Source organism: Schistocerca gregaria, chromosome 4 (genome assembly GCF_023897955.1).
Source record: "Schistocerca gregaria isolate iqSchGreg1 chromosome 4, iqSchGreg1.2, whole genome shotgun sequence".
Taxonomy (NCBI): Eukaryota; Metazoa; Arthropoda; class Insecta; order Orthoptera; family Acrididae; genus Schistocerca; species Schistocerca gregaria.
Window position 1 is genome coordinate 13,993,347 of NC_064923.1, and position 19,516 is coordinate 14,012,862.

Sequence of the window (19,516 nt, forward strand, 5' to 3'; positions counted from 1 at the left end):
TTTGACGAAACTAGCTCTGCAGGTTGTCATGCAATTCTGTTACCTCTCAGAAATGATTATGAAATAAAAGTGAACTACGTGACGAGTGTGACGTTAGGAAAACATTAGGCAACATGGGGAGGTTCTGTATGGGACCAATCAACCCAAACGAGTACTGTGTGACGTGCTAACCGGCATATACTCACCGAGGCAGCGCGGCTAGCTCAGTCGGTAGAACATGAGGCTCTAAATCCCAGGGTCGTGGGTTCGAGCCCCACGTGGGGAGGAACGGAATTTTGTTCCTCTGCAGATGTAACTTACCGTTTTTCTCATTAACGTGATGTAATGGAAGTAGCAACTTTAAACTTTGCCTACGTCTCCGTCAGTCGCTACGAAACTGTATTTGAAGGTGAAGGTGATTTTGTAGACATGTGTGAAAGACATGTTCTGAAATGCAAGTGGTGTTATTTGGAGAGCACTTCCTTTACGTGTCAGATGTGTAGCCAAGCAGTAATGGGTCGCCATAGCTGCAAATATTAGACGGTAATATGAAGTGTTGTCAGCTGAAGTCTGATGATCCAGACGACCGTAAGGATGAAGTACGCAAAAGTACCGCTAGGCCGCGCCTCTTTAGCTCAGTGGCAGAGCACTGGTCTAGTAAACCAGGGGTCGTGAGTTCGATCCTCACAGGAGGCAGACGAATTTTGGATATCAGTTGCGCGTCGTGGCCTTATAGCAAACAGTATCTGGGATGACTAACAATTAGCGAGAGGCGTTTTCTTAAGAATTACTCTCAGATGTGATTAAGGCGAATGGCGCAGATAAAGCATTTGCCAAAGCGGTACAGCATAATGTGGGATGGGACAGTCTGAAATATATTTTATAGATGTATTTCTCACATATCTCAGAGCCTTCCGCGGTTGTCGTCGTCGTCGTCGTCGTCGTCGTCGTCGTCGTCGTCGTCGCCGCCGCCACTTCTGCAGAAGTAGCAAATGGACATCGTAGCAAATGCGGCGAGGGACGCCCTGCCTTACATTTCCGAATGCACAAAGTGTGTGGTTTAGTTTCCCAGTCTATATTTGGTAGGTCTCGTAGTAGGTTGAATGTATCAAATGGGTGGGAAAGAGCAAGGGGCAGCGTCTGTGTAGAACGAAAACACAACTCCTCAGTTGTGTGAGCGTTTTGAGATGAGTCGTATATAAGTTCCACTTGTTTGTCAGTGACCGTGTGGCCTAATGGATAAGGCGTCGGACTTCGTATCCGAAGATTGCGTGTTTGATTCCTCTCTCGGTGGTGTTTTTCCAGATCTGAAAAAGAAACATACCGTTTTAGTGTAGCACTTGAGCAGTACGAAACCGTGTGAACGTTGCTGTTGACCATTTTCTGCTTGGAGATGCTCTTGAGCTTGAAACACGCACAACAAGACCGGTGTTAACTAGCGAATTGGTTTGCATATTGCCGTCGCCGCGTGTTTTTGACTGGCACTTGCACATCTAAAATAACGTCGGAAAGTAACTCGTTCGGCTTATGAGTCACATCAAGTATGTGTGTTAATTTTGACGAAACTAGCTCTGCAGGTTGTCATGCAATTCTGTTACCTCTCAGAAATGATTATGAAATAAAAGTGAACTACGTGACGAGTGTGACGTTAGGAAAACATTAGGCAACATGGGGAGGTTCTGTATGGGACCAATCAACCCAAACGAGTACTGTGTGACGTGCTAACCGGCATATACTCACCGAGGCAGCGCGGCTAGCTCAGTCGGTAGAACATAAGGCTCTTAATCCCAGGGTCGTGGGTTCCATCCCCACGTGGGGAGGAACGGAATTTTGTTCCTCTGCAGATGTAACTTACCGTTTTTCCCATTAACGTGATGTAATGGAAATAGCAACTTTAAACTTTGCCTACGTCTCCGTCAGTCGCTACGAAACTGTATTTGAAGGTGAAGGTGATTTTGTAGACATGTGTGAAAGACATGTTCTGAAATGCAAGTGGTGTTATTTGGAGAGCACTTCCTTTACGTGTCAGATGTGTAGGCAAGCAGTAATGGGTCGCCATAGCTGCAAATATTAGACGGTAATATGAAGTGTTGTCAGCTGAAGTCTGATGATCCAGACGACCGTAAGGATGAAGTACGCAAAAGTACCGCTAGGCCGCGCCTCTTTAGCTCAGTGGCAGAGCACTGGTCTAGTAAACCAGGGGTCGTGAGTTCGATCCTCACAGGAGGCAGACGAATTTTGGATATCAGTTGCGCGTCGTGGCCTTATAGCAAACAGTATCTGGGATGACTAACAATTAGCGAGAGGCGTTTTATTAAGAATTACTCTCAGATGTGATTAAGGCGAATGGCGCAGATAAAGCATTTGCCAAAGCGGTACAGCATAAGGTGGGATGGGACAGTCTGAAATACATTTTATAGATGTATTTCTCACATATCTCAGAGCCTTCCGCGGTTGTCGTCGTCGTCGTCGCCGTCGTCGCCGCCACTTCTGCAGAAGTAGCAAATGGACATCATAGCAAATGCGGCGAGGGACGCCCTGCCTTACATTTCCGAATGCACAAAGTGTGTGGTTTAGTTTCCCAGTCTATATTTGGTAGGTCTCGTAGCAGGTTGAATGTATCAAATGGGTGGGAAAGAGCAAGGGGCAGCGTCTGTGTAGAACGAAAACACAACTCCTCAGTGGTGTGAGCGTTTTGAGATGAGTCGTATATAAGTTCCACCTGTTTGTCAGTGACCGTGTGGCCTAATGGATAAGGCGTCGGACTTCGTATCCGAAGATTGCGTGTTTGATTCCTCTCTCGGTCGTGTTTTTCCAGATATGAAAAAGAAACATACCGTTTTAGTGTAGCACTTGAGCAGTACGAAACCGTGTGAATGTTGCTGTTGACCATTTTCTGCTTGGAGATGCTCTTCAGCTTAAAACACGCACAACAAGACCGGTGTTAACTAGCGAATTGGTTTGCATATTGCCGTCGCCGCGTGTTTTTGACTGGCACTTGCACATCTAAAATAACGTCGGAAAGTAACTCGTTCGGCTTATGAGTCACATCAAGTATGTGTGTTAATTTTGACGAAACTAGCTCTGCAGGTTGTCATGCAATTCTGTTACCTCTCAGAAATGATTATGAAATAAAAGTGAACTACGTGACGAGTGTGACGTTAGGAAAACATTAGGCAAATGGGGAGAATCTGTATGGGACCAATCAACCCAAACGAGTACTGTGTGACGTGCTAACCGGCATATACTCACCGAGGCAGCGCGGCTAGCTCAGTCGGTAGAACATAAGGCTCTTAATCCCAGGGTCGTGGGTTCGAGCCCCACGTGGGGAGGAACGGAATTTTGTTCCTCTGCAGATGTAACTTACCGTTTTTCTCATTAACGTGATGTAATGGAAATAGCAACTTTAAACTTTGCCTACGTCTCCGTCAGTCGCTACGAAACTGTATTTGAAGGTGAAGGTGATTTTGTAGACATGTGTGAAAGACATGTTCTGAAATGCAAGTGGTGTTATTTGGAGAGCACTTCGTTTACGTGTCAGATGTGTAGCCAAGCAGTAATGGGTCGCCATAGCTGCAAATATTAGACGGTAATATGAAGTGTTGTCAGCTGAAGTCTGATGATCCAGACGACCGTAAGGATGAAGTACGCAAAAGTACCGCTAGGCCGCGCCTCTTTAGCTCAGTGGCAGAGCACTGGTCTAGTAAACCAGGGGTCGTGAGTTCGATCCTCACAGGAGGCAGACGAATTTTGGATATCAGTTGCGCGTCGTGGCCTTATGGCAAACAGTATCTGGGATGACTAACAATTAGCGAGAGGCGTTTTATTAAGAATTACTCTCAGATGTGATTAAGGCGAATGGCGCAGATAAAGCATTTGCCAAAGCGGTACAGCATAAGGTGGGATGGGACAGTCTGAAATATATTTTATAGATGTATTTCTCACATATCTCAGAGCCTTCCGCGGTTGTCGTCGTCGTCGTCGTCGCCGCCGCCGCCACTTCTGCAGAAGTAGCAAATGGACATCGTAGCAAATGCGGCGAGGGACGCCCTGCCTTACATTTCCGAATGCACAAAGTGTGTGGTTTAGTTTCCCAGTCTATATTTGGTAGGTCTCGTAGCAGGTTGAATGTATCAAATGGGTGGGAAAGAGCAAGGGGCAGCGTCTGTGTAGAACGAAAACACAACTCCTCAGTGGTGTGAGCGTTTTGAGATGAGTCGTATATAAGTTCCACTTGTTTGTCAGCGACCGTGTGGCCTAATGGATAAGGCGTCGGACTTCGTATCCGAAGATTGCGTGTTTGATTCCTCTCTCGGTCGTGTTTTTCCAGATCTGAAAAAGAAACATACCGTTTTAGTGTAGCACTTGAGCAGTACGAAACCGTGTGAACGTTGCTGTTGACCATTTTCTGCTTGGAGATGCTCTTGAGCTTGAAACACGCACAACAAGACCGGTGTTAACTAGCGAATTGGTTTGCATATTGCCGTCGCCGCGTGTTTTTGACTGGCACTTGCACATCTAAAATAACGTCGGAAAGTAACTCGTTCGGCTTATGAGTCACATCAAGTATGTGTGTTAATTTTGACGAAACTAGCTCTGCAGGTTGTCATGCAATTCTGTTACCTCTCAGAAATGATTATGAAATAAAAGTGAACTACGTGACGAGTGTGACGTTAGGAAAACATTAGGCAACATGGGGAGGTTCTGTATGGGACCAATCAACCCAAACGAGTACTGTGTGACGTGCTAACCGGCATATACTCACCGAGGCAGCGCGGCTAGCTCAGTTGGTATAACATAAGGCTCTTAATCCCAGGGTCGTGGGTTCGATCCCCACGTGGGGAGGAACGGAATTTTGTTCCTCTGCAGATGTAACTTACCGTTTTTCTGATTAACGTGATGTAATGGAAATAGCAACTTTAAACTTTGCCTACGTCTCCGTCAGTCGCTACGAAACTGTATTTGAAGGTGAAGGTGATTTTGTAGACATGTGTGAAAGACATGTTCTGAAATGCAAGTGGTGTTATTTGGAGAGCACTTCCTTTACGTGTCAGATGTGTAGGCAAGCAGTAATGGGTCGCCATAGCTGCAAATATTAGACGGTAATATGAAGTGTTGTCAGCTGAAGTCTGATGATCCAGACGACCGTAAGGATGAAGTACGCAAAAGCACCGCTAGGCCGCGCCTCTTTAGCTCAGTGGCAGAGCACTGGTCTAGTAAACCAGGGGTCGTGAGTTCGATCCTCACAGGAGGCAGACGAATTTTGGATATCAGTTGCGCGTCGTGGCCTTATAGCAAACAGTATCTGGGATGACTAACAATTAGCGAGAGGCGTTTTATTAAGAATTACTCTCAGATGTGATAAAGGCGAATGGCGCAGATAAAGCATTTGCCAAAGCGGTACAGCATAAGGTGGGATGGGACAGTCTGAAATACATTTTATAGATGTATTTCTCACATATCTCAGAGCCTTCCGCGGTTGTCGTCGTCGTCGTCGTCGTCGTCGTCGTCGTCGTCGTCGTCGTCGTCGTCGTCGCCACTTCTGCAGAAGTAGCAAATGCGGCGAGTTACGCCCTGCCTTACATTTCCGAATGCACAAAGTGTGTGGTTTAGTTTCCCAGTCTATATTTGGTAGGTCTCGTAGTAGGTTGAATGTATCAAATGGGTGGGAAAGAGCAAGGGGCAGCGTCTGTGTAGAACGAAAACACAACTCCTCAGTTGTGTGAGCGTTTTGAGATGAGTCGTATATAAGTTCCACTTGTTTGTCAGTGACCGTGTGGCCTAATGGATAAGGCGTCGGACTTCGTATCCGAAGATTGCGTGTTTGATTCCTCTCTCGGTCGTGTTTTTCCAGATCTGAAAAAGAAACATACCGTTTTAGTGTAGCACTTGAGCAGTACGAAACCGTGTGAACGTTGCTGTTGACCATTTTCTGCTTGGAGATGCTCTTGAGCTTGAAACACGCACAACAAGACCGGTGTTAACTAGCGAATTGGTTTGCATATTGCCGTCGCCGCGTGTTTTTGACTGGCACTTGCACATCTAAAATAACGTCGGAAAGTAACTCGTTCGGCTTATGAGTCACATCAAGTATGTGTGTTAATTTTGACGAAACTAGCTCTGCAGGTTGTCATGCAATTCTGTTACCTCTCAGAAATGATTATGAAATAAAAGTGAACTACGTGACGAGTGTGACGTTAGGAAAACATTAGGCAACATGGGGAGGTTCTGTATGGGACCAATCAACCCAAACGAGTACTGTGTGACGTGCTAACCGGCATATACTCACCGAGGCAGCGCGGCTAGCTCAGTCGGTAGAACATAAGGCTCTTAATCCCAGCGTCGTGGGTTCGAGCCCCACGTGGGGAGGAACGGAATTTTGTTCCTCTGCAGATGTAACTTACCGTTCTTCTGATTAACGTGATGTAATGGAAATAGCAACTTTAAACTTTGCCTACGTCTCCGTCAGTCGCTACGAAACTGTATTTGAAGGTGAAGGTGATTTTGTAGACATGTGTGAAAGACATGTTCTGAAATGCAAGTGGTGTTATTTGGAGAGCACTTCCTTTACGTGTCAGATGTGTAGCCAAGCAGTAATGGGTCGCCATAGCTGCAAATATTAGACGGTAATATGAAGTGTTGTCAGCTGAAGTCTGATGATCCAGACGACCGTAAGGATGAAGTACGCAAAAGTACCGCTAGGCCGCGCCTCTTTAGCTCAGTGGCAGAGCACTGGTCTAGTAAACCAGGGGTCGTGAGTTCGATCCTCACAGGAGGCAGACGAATTTTGGATATCAGTTGCGCGTCGTGACCTTATAGCAAACAGTATCTGGGATGACTAACAATTAGCGAGAGGCGTTTTATTAAGAATTACTCTCAGATGTGATTAAGGCGAATGGCGCAGATAAAGCATTTGCCAAAGCGGTACAGCATAAGGTGGGATGGGACAGTCTGAAATACATTTTATAGATGTATTTCTCACATATCTCAGAGCCTTCCGAGGTTGTCGTCGTCGTCGTCGTCGTCGTCGTCGTCGTCGCCGCCGCCACTTCTGCAGAAGTAGCAAATGGACATCGTAGCAAATGCGGCGAGGGACGCCCTGCCTTACATTTCCGAATGCACAAAGTGTGTGGTTTAGTTTCCCAGTCTATATTTGGTAGGTCTCGTAGCAGGTTGAATGTATCAAATGGGTGGGAAAGAGCAAGGGGCAGCGTCTGTGTAGAACGAAAACACAACTCCTCAGTGGTGTGAGCGTTTTGAGATGAGTCGTATATAAGTTCCACTTGTTTGTCAGTGACCGTGTGGCCTAATGGATAAGGCGTCGGACTTCGTATCCGAAGATTGCGTGTTTGATTCCTCTCTCGTTCGTGTTTTTCCAGATCTGAAAAAGAAACATACCGTTTTAGTGTAGCACTTGAGCAGTACGAAACCGTGTGAACGTTGCTGTTGACCATTTTCTGCTTGGAGATGCTCTTGAGCTTGAAACACGCACAACAAGACCGGTGTTAACTAGCGAATTGGTTTGCATATTGCCGTCGCCGCGTGTTTTTGACTGGCACTTGCACATCTAAAATAACGTCGGAAAGTAACTCGTTCGGCTTATGAGTCACATCAAGTATGTGTGTTAATTTTGACGAAACTAGCTCTGCAGGTTGTCATGCAATTCTGTTACCTCTCAGAAATGATTATGAAATAAAAGTGAACTACGTGACGAGTGTGACGTTAGGAAAACATTAGGCAACATGGGGAGGTTCTGTATGGGACCAATCAACCCAAACGAGTACTGTGTGACGTGCTAACCGGCATATACTCACCGAGGCAGCGCGGCCAGCTCAGTCGGTAGAACATAAGGCTCTTAATCCCAGGGTCGTGGGTTCGAGCCCCACGTGGGGAGGAACGGAATTTTGTTCCTCTGCAGATGTAACTTACCGTTTTTCTGATTAACGTGATGTAATGGAAATAGCAACTTTAAACTTTGCCTACGTCTCCGTCAGTCGCTACGAAACTGTATTTGAAGGTGAAGGTGATTTTGTAGACATGTGTGAAAGACATGTTCTGAAATGCAAGTGGTGTTATTTGGAGAGCACTTCCTTTACGTGTCAGATGTGTAGGCAAGCAGTAATGGGTCGCCATAGCTGCAAATATTAGACGGTAATATGAAGTGTTGTCAGCTGAAGTCTGATGATCCAGACGACCGTAAGGATGAAGTACGCAAAAGTACCGCTAGGCCGCGCCTCTTTAGCTCAGTGGCAGAGCACTGGTCTAGTAAACCAGGGGTCGTGAGTTCGATCCTCACAGGAGGCAGACGAATTTTTGATATCAGTTGCGCGTCGTGGCCTTATAGCAAACAGTATCTGGGATGACTAACAATTAGCGAGAGGCGTTTTATTAAGAATTACTCTCAGATGTGATTAAGGCGAATGGCGCAGATAAAGCATTTGCCAAAGCGGTACAGCATAAGGTGGGATGGGACAGTCTGAAATACATTTTATAGATGTATTTCTCACATATCTCAGAGCCTTCCGCGGTTGTCGTCGTCGTCGTCGTCGTCGTCGTCGTCGTTGTCGTCGTCGTTGCCGCCGCCACTTCTGCAGAAGTAGCAAATGGACATCGTAGCAAATGCGGCGAGGGACGCCCTGCCTTACATTTCCGAATGCACAAAGTGTGTGGTTTAGTTTCCCAGTCTATATTTGGTAGGTATCGTAGCAGGTTGAATGTATCAAATGGGTGGGAAAGAGCAAGGGGCAGCGTCTGTGTAGAACGAAAACACAACTCCTCAGTGGTGTGAGCGTTTTGAGATGAGTCGTATATAAGTTCCACTTGTTTGTCAGTGACCGTGTGGCCTAATGGATAAGGCGTCGGACTTCGTATCCGAAGATTGCGTGTTTGATTCCGCTCTCGTTCGTGTTTTTCCAGATCTGAAAAAGAAACATACCGTTTTAGTGTAGCACTTGAGCAGTACGAAACCGTGTGAACGTTGCTGTTGACCATTTTCTGCTTGGAGATGCTCTTGAGCTTGAAACACGCACAACAAGACCGGTGTTAACTAGCGAATTGGTTTGCATATTGCCGTCGCCGCGTGTTTTTGACTGGCACTTGCACATCTAAAATAACGTCGGAAAGTAACTCGTTCGGCTTATGAGTCACATCAAGTATGTGTGTTAATTTTGACGAAACTAGCTCTGCAGGTTGTCATGCAATTCTGTTACCTCTCAGAAATGATTATGAAATAAAAGTGAACTACGTGACGAGTGTGACGTTAGGAAAACATTAGGCAACATGGGGAGGTTCTGTATGGGACCAATCAACCCAAACGAGTACTGTGTGACGTGCTAACCGGCATATACTCACCGAGGCAGCGCGGCTAGCTCAGTCGGTAGAACATAAGGCTCTTAATCCCAGGGTGATGGGTTCGAGCCCCACGTGGGGAGGAACGGAATTTTGTTCCTCTGCAGATGTAACTTACCGTTTTTCTCATTAACGTGATGTAATGGAAATAGCAACTTTAAACTTTGCCTACGTCTCCGTCAGTCGCTACGAAACTGTATTTGAAGGTGAAGGTGATTTTGTAGACATGTGTGAAAGACATGTTCTGAAATGCAAGTGGTGTTATTTGGAGAGCACTTCCTTTACGTGTCAGATGTGTAGGCAAGCAGTAATGGGTCGCCATAGCTGCAAATATTAGACGGTAATATGAAGTGTTGTCAGCTGAAGTCTGATGATCCAGACGACCGTAAGGATGAAGTACGCAAAAGTACCGCTAGGCCGCGCCTCTTTAGCTCAGTGGCAGAGCACTGGTCTAGTAAACCAGCGGTCGTGAGTTCGATCCTCACAGGAGGCAGACGAATTTTGGATATCAGTTGCGCGTCGTGGCCTTATAGCAAACAGTATCTGGGATGACTAACAATTAGCGAGAGGCGTTTTATTAAGAATTACTCTCAGATGTGATTAAGGCGAATGGCGCAGATAAAGCATTTGCCAAAGCGGTACAGCATAAGGTGGGATGGGACAGTCTGAAATATATTTTATAGATGTATTTCTCACATATCTCAGAGCCTTCCGCGGTTGTCGTCGTCGTCGTCGCCGTCGTCGCCGCCACTTCTGCAGAAGTAGCAAATGGACATCATAGCAAATGCGGCGAGGGACGCCCTGCCTTACATTTCCGAATGCACAAAGTGTGTGGTTTAGTTTCCCAGTCTATATTTGGTAGGTCTCGTAGCAGGTTGAATGTATCAAATGGGTGGGAAAGAGCAAGGGGCAGCGTCTGTGTAGAACGAAAACACAACTCCTCAGTGGTGTGAGCGTTTTGAGATGAGTCGTATATAAGTTCCACTTGTTTGTCAGTGACCGTGTGGCCTAATGGATAAGGCGTCGGACTTCGTATCCGAAGATTGCGTGTTTGATTCCTCTCTCGGTCGTGTTTTTCCAGATATGAAAAAGAAACATACCGTTTTAGTGTAGCACTTGAGCAGTACGAAAGCGTGTGAATGTTGCTGTTGACCATTTTCTGCTTGGAGATGCTCTTCAGCTTAAAACACGCACAACAAGACCGGTGTTAACTAGCGAATTGGTTTGCATATTGCCGTCGCCGCGTGTTTTTGACTGGCACTTGCACATCTAAAATAACGTCGGAAAGTAACTCGTTCGGTTTATGAGTCACATCAAGTATGTGTGTTAATTTTGACGAAACTAGCTCTGCAGGTTGTCATGCAATTCTGTTACCTCTCAGAAATGATTATGAAATAAAAGTGAACTACGTGACGAGTGTGACGTTAGGAAAACATTAGGCAACATGGGGAGGTTCTGTATGGGACCAATCAACCCAAACGAGTACTGTGTGACGTGCTAACCGGCATATACTCACCGAAGCAGCGCGGCTAGCTCACTCGGTAGAACATAAGGCTCTTAATCCCAGGGTCGTGGGTTCGATCGCCACGTGGGGAGGAACGGAATTTTGTTCCGCTGCAGATGTAACTTACCGTTTTTCTGATTAACGTGATGTAATGGAAATAGCAACTTTAAACTTTGCCTACGTCTCCGTCAGTCGCTACGAAACTGTATTTGAAGGTGAAGGTGATTTTGTAGACATGTGTGAAAGACATGTTCTGAAATGCAAGTGGTGTTATTTGGAGAGCACTTCCTTTACGTGTCAGATGTGTAGGCAAGCAGTAATGGGTCGCCATAGCTGCAAATATTAGACGGTAATATGAAGTGTTGTCAGCTGAAGTCTGATGATCCAGACGACCGTAAGGATGAAGTACGCAAAAGTACCGCTAGGCCGCGCCTCTTTAGCTCAGTGGCAGAGCACTGGTCTAGTAAACCAGGGGTCGTGAGTTCGATCCTCACAGGATTCAGACGAATTTTGGATATCAGTTGCGCGTCGTGGCCTTATAGCAAACAGTATCTTCGATGACTAACAAATAGCGAGAGGCGTTTTATTAAGAATTACTCTCAGATGTGATTATGGCGAATGGCGCAGATAAAGCATTTGCCAAAGCGGTACAGCATAAGGTGGGATGGGACAGTCTGAAATACATTTTATAGATGTATTTCTCACATATCTCAGAGCCTTCCGCGGTTGTCGTCGTCGTCGTCGTCGTCGTCGTTGCCGCCGCCACTTCTGCAGAAGTAGCAAATGGACATCGTAGCAAATGCGGCGAGGGACGCCCTGCCTTACATTTCCGAATGCACAAAGTGTGTGGTTTAGTTTCCCAGTCTATATTTGGTAGGTCTCGTAGCAGGTTGAATGTATCAAATGGGTGGGAAAGAGCAAGGGGCAGCGTCTGTGTAGAACGAAAACACAACTCCTCAGTGGTGTGAGCGTTTTGAGATGAGTCGTATATAAGTTCCACTTGTTTGTCAGTGACCGTGTGGCCTAATGGATAAGGCGTCGGACTTCGTATCCGAAGATTGCGTGTTTGATTCCTCTCTCGGTCATGTTTTTCCAGATCTGAAAAAGAAACATACCGTTTTAGTGTAGCACTTGAGCAGTACGAAACCGTGTGAACGTTGCTGTTGACCATTTTCTGCTTGGAGATGCTCTTGAGCTTGAAACACGCACAACAAGACCGGTGTTAAGTAGCGAATTGGTTGGCATATTGCCGTCGCCGCGTGTTTTTGACTGGCACTTGCACATCTAAAATAACGTCGGAAAGTAACTCGTTGGGCTTATGAGTCACATCAAGTATGTGTGTTAATTTTGACGAAACTAGCTCTGCAGGTTGTCATGCAATTCTGTTACCTCTCAGAAATGATTATGAAATAAAAGTGAACTACGTGACAAGTGTGACGTTAGGAAAACATTAGGCAACATGGGGAGGTTCTGTATGGGACCAATCAACCCAAACGAGTACTGTGTGACGTGCTAACCGTCAGATACTCACCGAGGCAGTGCGGCTAGCTCAGTCGGTAGAACATAAGGCTCTTTATCCCAGGGTCGTGGGTTCGATCCCCACGTGGGGAGGAACGGAATTTTGTTCCTCTGCAGATGTAACTTACCGTTTTTCTGATTAACGTGATGTAATGGAAATAGCAACTTTAAACTTTGCCTACGTCTCCGTCAGTCGCTACGAAACTGTATTTGAAGGTGAAGGTGATTTTGTAGACATGTGTGAAAGACATGTTCTGAAATGCAAGTGGTGTTATTTGGAGAGCACTTCCTTTACGTGTCAGATGTGTAGGCAAGCAGTAATGGGTCGCCATAGCTGCAAATATTAGACGGTAATATGAAGTGTTGTCAGCTGAAGTCTGATGATCCAGACGACCGTAAGGATGAAGTACGCAAAAGTACCGCTAGGCCGCGCCTCTTTAGCTCAGTGGCAGAGCACTGGTCTAGTAAACCAGGGGTCGTGAGTTCGATCCTCACAGGAGGCAGACGAATTTTGGATATCAGTTGCGCGTCGTGGCCTTATAGCAAACAGTATCTGGGATGACTAACAATTAGCGAGTGGCGTTTTATTAAGAATTACTCTCAGATGTGATTAAGGCGAATGGCGCAGATAAAGCATTTGCCAAAGCGGTACAGCATAAGGTGGGATGGGACAGTCTGAAATATATTTTATAGATGTATTTCTCACATATCTCAGAGCCTTCCGCGGTTGTCGTCGTCGTCGTCGTCGTCGTCGTCGTCGTCGTCGACGCCACTTCTGCAGAAGTAGCAAATGGACATCGTAGCAAATGCGGCGAGGGACGCCCTGCCTTACATTTCCGAATGCACAAAGTGGGTGGTTTAGTTTCCCAGTCTATATTTGGTAGGTCTCGTAGCAGGTTGAATGTATCAAATGGGTGGGAAAGAGCAAGGGGCAGCGTCTGTGTAGAACGAAAACACAACTCCTCAGTGGTGTGAGCGTTTTGAGATGAGTCGTATATAAGTTCCACTTGTTTGTCAGTGACCGTGTGGCCTAATGGATAAGGCGTCGGACTTCGTATCCGAAGATTGCGTGTTTGTTTCCTCTCTCGGTCGTGTTTTTCCAGATCTGAAAAAGAAACATACCGTTTTAGTGTAGCACTTGAGCAGTACGAAACCGTGTGAACGTTGCTGTTGACCATTTTCTGCTTGGAGATGCTCTTGAGCTTGAAACACGCACAACAAGACCGGTGTTAAGTAGCGAATTGGTTGGCATATTGCCGTCGCCGCGTGTTTTTGACTGGCACTTGCACATCTAAAATAACGTCGGAAAGTAACTCGTTCGGCTTATGAGTCACATCAAGTATGTGTGTTAATTTTGACGAAACTAGCTCTGCAGGTTGTCATGCAATTCTGTTACCTCTCAGAAATGATTATGAAATAAAAGTGAACTACGTGACGAGTGTGACGTTAGGAAAACATTAGGCAACATGGGGAGGTTCTGTATGGGACCAATCAACCCAAACGAGTACTGTGTGACGTGCTAACCGGCATATACTCACCGAGGCAGCGCGACTAGCTCAGTCGGTAGAACATAAGGCTCTTAATCCCAGGGTCGTGGGTTCGATCCCCACATGGGGAGGAACGGAATGTTGTTCCTCTGCAGATGTAACTTACCGTTTTTCTGATTAACGTGATGTAATGGAAATAGCAACTTTAAACTTTGCCTACGTCTCCGTCAGTCGCTACGAAACTGTATTTGAAGGTGAAGGTGATTTCGTAGACATGTGTGAAAGACATGTTCTGAAATGCAAGTGGTGTTATTTGGAGAGCACTTCCTTTACGTGTCAGATGTGTAGCCAAGCAGTAATGGGTCGCCATAGCTGCAAATATTAGACGGTAATATGAAGTGTTGTCAGCTGAAGTCTGATGATCCAGACGACCGTAAGGATGAAGTACGCAAAAGTACCGCTAGGCCGCGCCTCTTTAGCTCAGTGGCAGAGCACTGGTCTAGTAAACCAGCGGTCGTGAGTTCGATCCTCACAGGAGGCAGACGAATTTTGGATATCAGTTGCGCGTCGTGGCCTTATAGCAAACAGTATCTGGGATGACTAACAATTAGCGAGAGGCGTTTTATTAAGAATTACTCTCAGATGTGATTAAGGCGAATGGCGCAGATAAAGCATTTGCCAAAGCGGTACAGCATAAGGTGGGATGGGACAGTCTGAAATACATTTTATAGATGTATTTCTCACATATCTCAGAGCCTTCCGCGGTTGTCGTCGTCGTCGTCGTCGTCGTCGTCGTCGTCGTCGTCGCCGCCGCCACTTCTGCAGAAGTAGCAAATGGACATCGTAACAAATGCGGCGAGGGACGCCCTGCCTTACATTTCCGAATGCACAAAGTGTGTGGTTTAGTTTCCCAGTCTATATTTGGTAGGTCTCGTAGCAGGTTGAATGTATCAAATGGGTGGGAAAGAGCAAGGGGCAGCGTCTGTGTAGAACGAAAACACAACTCCTCAGTGGTGTGAGCGTTTTGAGATGAGTCGTATATAAGTTCCACTTGTTTGTCAGTGACCGTGTGGCCTAATGGATAAGGCGTGGGACTTCGTATCCGAAGATTGCGTGTTTGATTCCTCTCTCGGTCGTGTTTTTCCAGATCTGAAAAAGAAACATACCGTTTTAGTGTAGCACTTGAGCAGTACGAAACCGTGTGAACGTTGCTGTTGACCATTTTCTGCTTGGAGATGCTCTTGAGCTTGAAACACGCACAACAAGACCGATGTTAACTAGCGAATAGGTTTGCATATTGCCGTCGCCGCGTGTTTTTGACTGGCACTTGCACATCTAAAATAACGTCGGAAAGTAACTCGTTCGGCTTATGAGTCACATCAAGTATGTGTGTTAATTTTGACGAAACTAGCTCTGCAGGTTGTCATGCAATTCTGTTACCTCTCAGAAATGATTATGAAATAAAAGTGAACTACGTGACGAGTGTGACGTTAGAAAAACATTAGGCAACATGGGGAGGTTCTGTATGGGACCAATCAACCCAAACGAGTACTGTGTGACGTGCTAACCGGCATATACTCACCGCGGCAGCGCGGCTAGCTCAGTCGGTAGAACATAAGGCTCTTATTCCCAGGGTCGTGGGTTCGATCCCCACGTGGGGAGGAACGGAATTTTGTTCCTCTGCAGATGTAACTTACCGTTTTTCTCATTAACGTGATGTAATGGAAATAGCAACTTTAAACTTTGCCTACGTCTCCGTCAGTCGCTACGAAACTGTATTTGAAGGTGAAGGTGATTTTGTAGACATGTGTGAAAGACATGTTCTGAAATGCAAGTGGTGTTATTTGGAGAGCACTTCCTTTACGTGTCAGATGTGTAGCCAAGCAGTAATGGGTCGCCATAGCTGCAAATATTAGATGGTAATATGAAGTGTTGTCAGCTGAAGTCTGATGATCCAGACGACCGTAAGGATGAAGTACGCAAAAGTACCGCTAGGCCGCGCCTCTTTAGCTCAGTGGCAGAGCACTGGTCTAGTAAACCAGCGGTCGTGAGTTCGATCCTCACAGGAGGCAGACGAATTTTGGATATCAGTTGCGCGTCGTGGCCTTATAGCAAACAGTATCTGGGATGACTAACAATTAGCGAGAGGCGTTTTATTAAGAATTACTCTCAGATGTGATTAAGGCGAATGGCGCAGATAAAGCATTTGCCAAAGCGGTACAGCATAAGGTGGGATGGGACAGTCTGAAATATATTTTATAGATGTATTTCTCACATATCTCAGAGCCTTCCGCGGTTGTCGTCGTCGTCGTCGTCGTCGTCGTCGTCGCCACTTCTGCAGAAGTAGCAAATGGACATCGTAGCAAATGCGGCGAGGGACGCCCTGCCTTACATTTCCGAATGCACAAAGTGGGTGGTTTAGTTTCCCAGTCTATATTTGGTAGGTATCGTAGCAGGTTGAATGTATCAAATGGGTGGGAAAGAGCAAGGGGCAGCGTCTGTGTAGAACGAAAACACAACTCCTCATTGGTGTGAGCGTTTTGAGATGAGTCGTATATAAGTTACACTTGTTTGTCAGTGACCGTGTGGCCTAATGGATAAGGCGTCGGACTTCGTATCCGAAGATTGCGTGTTTGTTTCCTCTCTCGGTCGTGTTTTTCCAGATCTGAAAAAGAAACATACCGTTTTAGTGTAGCACTTGAGCAGTACGAAACCGTGTGAACGTTGCTGTTGACCATTTTCTGCTTGGAGATGCTCTTGAGCTTGAAACACGCACAACAAGACCGGTGTTAACTAGCGAATTGGTTTGCATATTGCCGTCGCCGCGTGTTTTTGACTGGCACTTGCACATCTAAAATAACGTCGGAAAGTAACTCGTTCGGCTTATGAGTCACATCAAGTATGTGTGTTAATTTTGACGAAACTAGCTCTGCAGGTTGTCATGCAATTCTGTTACCTCTCAGAAATGATTATGAAATAAAAGTGAACTACGTGACGAGTGTGACGTTAGGAAAACATTAGGCAACATGGGGAGGTTCTGTATGGGACCAATCAACCCAAACGAGTACTGTGTGACGTGCTAACCGGCATATACTCACCGAGGCAGCGCGACTAGCTCAGTCGGTAGAACATAAGGCTCTTAATCCCAGGGTCGTGGGTTCGATCCCCACATGGGGAGGAACGGAATTTTGTTCCTCTGCAGATGTAACTTACCGTTTTTCTGATTAACGTGATGTAATGGAAATAGCAACTTTAAACTTTGCCTACGTCTCCGTCAGTCGCTACGAAACTGTATTTGAAGGTGAAGGTGATTTCGTAGACATGTGTGAAAGACATGTTCTGAAATGCAAGTGGTGTTATTTGGAGAGCACTTCCTTTACGTGTCAGATGTGTAGCCAAGCAGTAATGGGTCGCCATAGCTGCAAATATTAGACGGTAATATGAAGTGTTGTCAGCTGAAGTCTGATGATCCAGACGACCGTAAGGATGAAGTACGCAAAAGTACCGCTAGGCCGCGCCTCTTTAGCTCAGTGGCAGAGCACTGGTCTAGTAAACCAGGGGTCGTGAGTTCGATCCTCACAGGAGGCAGACGAATTTTGGATATCAGTTGCGCGTCGTGGCCTTATAGCAAACAGTATCTGGGATGACTAACAATTAGCGAGAGGCGTTTTATTAAGAATTACTCTCAGATGTGATTAAGGCGAATGGCGCAGATAAAGCATTTGCCAAAGCGGTACAGCATAAGGTGGGATGGGACAGTCTGAAATACATTTTATAGATGTATTTCTCACATATCTCAGAGCCTTCCGCGGTTGTCGTCGTCGTCGTCGTCGTCGTCGTCGTCGTCGTCGTCGTCGTCGCCGCCGCCACTTCTGCAGAAGTAGCAAATGGACATCGTAGCAAATGCGGCGAGGGACGCCCTGCCTTACATTTCCGAATGCACAAAGTGGGTGGTTTAGTTTCCCAGTCTATATTTGGTAGGTCTCGTAGCAGGTTGAATGTATCAAATGGGTGGGAAAGAGCAAGGGGCAGCGTCTGTGTAGAACGAAAACACAACTCCTCAGTGGTGTGAGCGTTTTGAGATGAGTCGTATATAAGTTCCACTTGTTTGTCAGTGACCGTGTGGCCTAATGGATTAGGCGTCGGACTTCGTATCCAAAGATTGCGTGTTTGATTCCTCTCTCGGTCGTGTTTTTCCAGATCTGAAAAAGAAACATACCGTTTTAGTGTAGCACTTGAGCAGTACGAAACCGTGTGAATGTTGCTGTTGACCATTTTCTGCTTGGAGATGCTCTTGAGCTTGAAACACGCACAACAAGACCGGTGTTAACTAGCGAATTGGTTTGCATATTGCCGTCGCCGCGTGTTTTTGACTGGCACTTGCACATCTAAAATAACGTCGGAAAGTAACTCGTTCGGCTTATGAGTCACATCAAGTATGTGTGTTAATTTTGACGAAACTAGCTCTGCAGGTTGTCATGCAATTCTGTTACCTCTCAGAAATGATTATGAAATAAAAGTGAACTACGTGACGAGTGTGACGTTAGGAAAACATTAGGCAACATGGGGAGGTTCTGTATGGGACCAATCAACCCCAACGAGTACTGTGTGACGTGCTAACCGGCATATACTCACCGAGGCAGCGCGGCTAGCTCAGTCGGTAGAACATAAGGCTCTTAATCCCAGGTTCGTGGGTTGGAACCCCAGGTGGGGAGGAACGGAATTTTGTTCCTCTGCAGATGTCACTTACCGTTTTTCTGATTGACGTGATGTAATGGAAATAGCAACTTTAAACTTTGCCTACGTCTCCGTCAGTCGCTACGAAACTGTATTTGAAGGTGAAGGTGATTTTGTAGACATGTGTGAAAGACATGTTCTGAAATGCAAGTGGTGTTATTTGGAGAGCACTTCCTTTACGTGTCAGATGTGTAGGCAAGCAGTAATGGGTCGCCATAGCTGCAAATATTAGACGGTAATATGAAGTGTTGTCAGCTGAAGTCTGATGATCCAGACGACCGTAAGGATGAAGTACGCAAAAGTACCGCTAGGCCGCGCCTCTTTAGCTCAGTGGCAGAGCACTGGTCTAGTAAACCAGGGGTCGTGAGTTCGATCCTCACAGGAGGCAGACGAATTTTGGATATCAGTTGCGCGTCGTGGCCTTATAGCAAACAGTATCTGGGATGACTAACAATTAGCGAGAGGCGTTTTATTAAGAATTACTCTCAGATGTGATTAAGGCGAATGGCGCAGATAAAGCATTTGACAAAGCGGTACAGCATAAGGTGGGATGGGACAGTCTGAAATACATTTTATAGATGTATTTCTCACATATCTCAGAGCCTTCCGCGGTTGTCGTCGTCGTCGTCGTCGTTGTCGTCGCCGCCGCCACTTCTGCAGAAGTAGCAAATGGACATCGTAGCAAATGCGGCGAGGGACGCCCTGCCTTACATTTCCGAATGCACAAAGTGTGTGGTTTAGTTTCCCAGTCTATATTTGGTAGGTCTCGTAGCAGGTTGAATGTATCAAATGGGTGGGAAAGAGCAAGGGGCAGCGTCTGTGTAGAACGAAAACACAACTCCTCAGTGGTGTGAGCGTTTTGAGATGAGTCGTATATAAGTTCCACTTGTTTGTCAGTGACCGTGTGGCCTAATGGATAAGGCGTCGGACTTCGTATCCGAAG

The 19,516-nt window shown here is 46.2% G+C and overlaps 13 non-coding genes across 13 annotated transcripts; all 13 read left to right on the plus strand.

Moving 5' to 3' along the window:
• The first annotated feature begins 603 nt into the window (after positions 1-603).
• Trnat-agu (transfer RNA threonine (anticodon AGU)) lies at positions 604-675 on the plus strand. The gene has a single exon. It is a non-coding gene; the product is annotated as a tRNA-Thr (tRNA).
• Positions 676-2,137: 1,462 nt separating this feature from the next.
• Positions 2,138-2,209, plus strand: Trnat-agu (transfer RNA threonine (anticodon AGU)). Its single transcript has one exon. It is a non-coding gene; the product is annotated as a tRNA-Thr (tRNA).
• Positions 2,210-3,649: 1,440 nt separating this feature from the next.
• Positions 3,650-3,721, plus strand: Trnat-agu (transfer RNA threonine (anticodon AGU)). The gene has a single exon. It is a non-coding gene; the product is annotated as a tRNA-Thr (tRNA).
• Positions 3,722-5,162: 1,441 nt separating this feature from the next.
• Positions 5,163-5,234, plus strand: Trnat-agu (transfer RNA threonine (anticodon AGU)). Its single transcript has one exon. It is a non-coding gene; the product is annotated as a tRNA-Thr (tRNA).
• Positions 5,235-6,686: 1,452 nt separating this feature from the next.
• On the plus strand, positions 6,687-6,758 carry Trnat-agu (transfer RNA threonine (anticodon AGU)). The gene has a single exon. It is a non-coding gene; the product is annotated as a tRNA-Thr (tRNA).
• Positions 6,759-8,211: 1,453 nt separating this feature from the next.
• Positions 8,212-8,283, plus strand: Trnat-agu (transfer RNA threonine (anticodon AGU)). Its single transcript has one exon. It is a non-coding gene; the product is annotated as a tRNA-Thr (tRNA).
• A 1,465-nt stretch (positions 8,284-9,748) lies between these two features.
• On the plus strand, positions 9,749-9,820 carry Trnat-agu (transfer RNA threonine (anticodon AGU)). Its single transcript has one exon. It is a non-coding gene; the product is annotated as a tRNA-Thr (tRNA).
• Positions 9,821-11,261: 1,441 nt separating this feature from the next.
• On the plus strand, positions 11,262-11,333 carry Trnat-agu (transfer RNA threonine (anticodon AGU)). Its single transcript has one exon. It is a non-coding gene; the product is annotated as a tRNA-Thr (tRNA).
• Positions 11,334-12,780: 1,447 nt separating this feature from the next.
• Trnat-agu (transfer RNA threonine (anticodon AGU)) lies at positions 12,781-12,852 on the plus strand. The gene has a single exon. It is a non-coding gene; the product is annotated as a tRNA-Thr (tRNA).
• Positions 12,853-14,305: 1,453 nt separating this feature from the next.
• On the plus strand, positions 14,306-14,377 carry Trnat-agu (transfer RNA threonine (anticodon AGU)). Its single transcript has one exon. It is a non-coding gene; the product is annotated as a tRNA-Thr (tRNA).
• Positions 14,378-15,836: 1,459 nt separating this feature from the next.
• On the plus strand, positions 15,837-15,908 carry Trnat-agu (transfer RNA threonine (anticodon AGU)). The gene has a single exon. It is a non-coding gene; the product is annotated as a tRNA-Thr (tRNA).
• A 1,444-nt stretch (positions 15,909-17,352) lies between these two features.
• Positions 17,353-17,424, plus strand: Trnat-agu (transfer RNA threonine (anticodon AGU)). The gene has a single exon. It is a non-coding gene; the product is annotated as a tRNA-Thr (tRNA).
• A 1,465-nt stretch (positions 17,425-18,889) lies between these two features.
• On the plus strand, positions 18,890-18,961 carry Trnat-agu (transfer RNA threonine (anticodon AGU)). The gene has a single exon. It is a non-coding gene; the product is annotated as a tRNA-Thr (tRNA).
• The last annotated feature ends 555 nt before the right edge of the window (positions 18,962-19,516 follow it).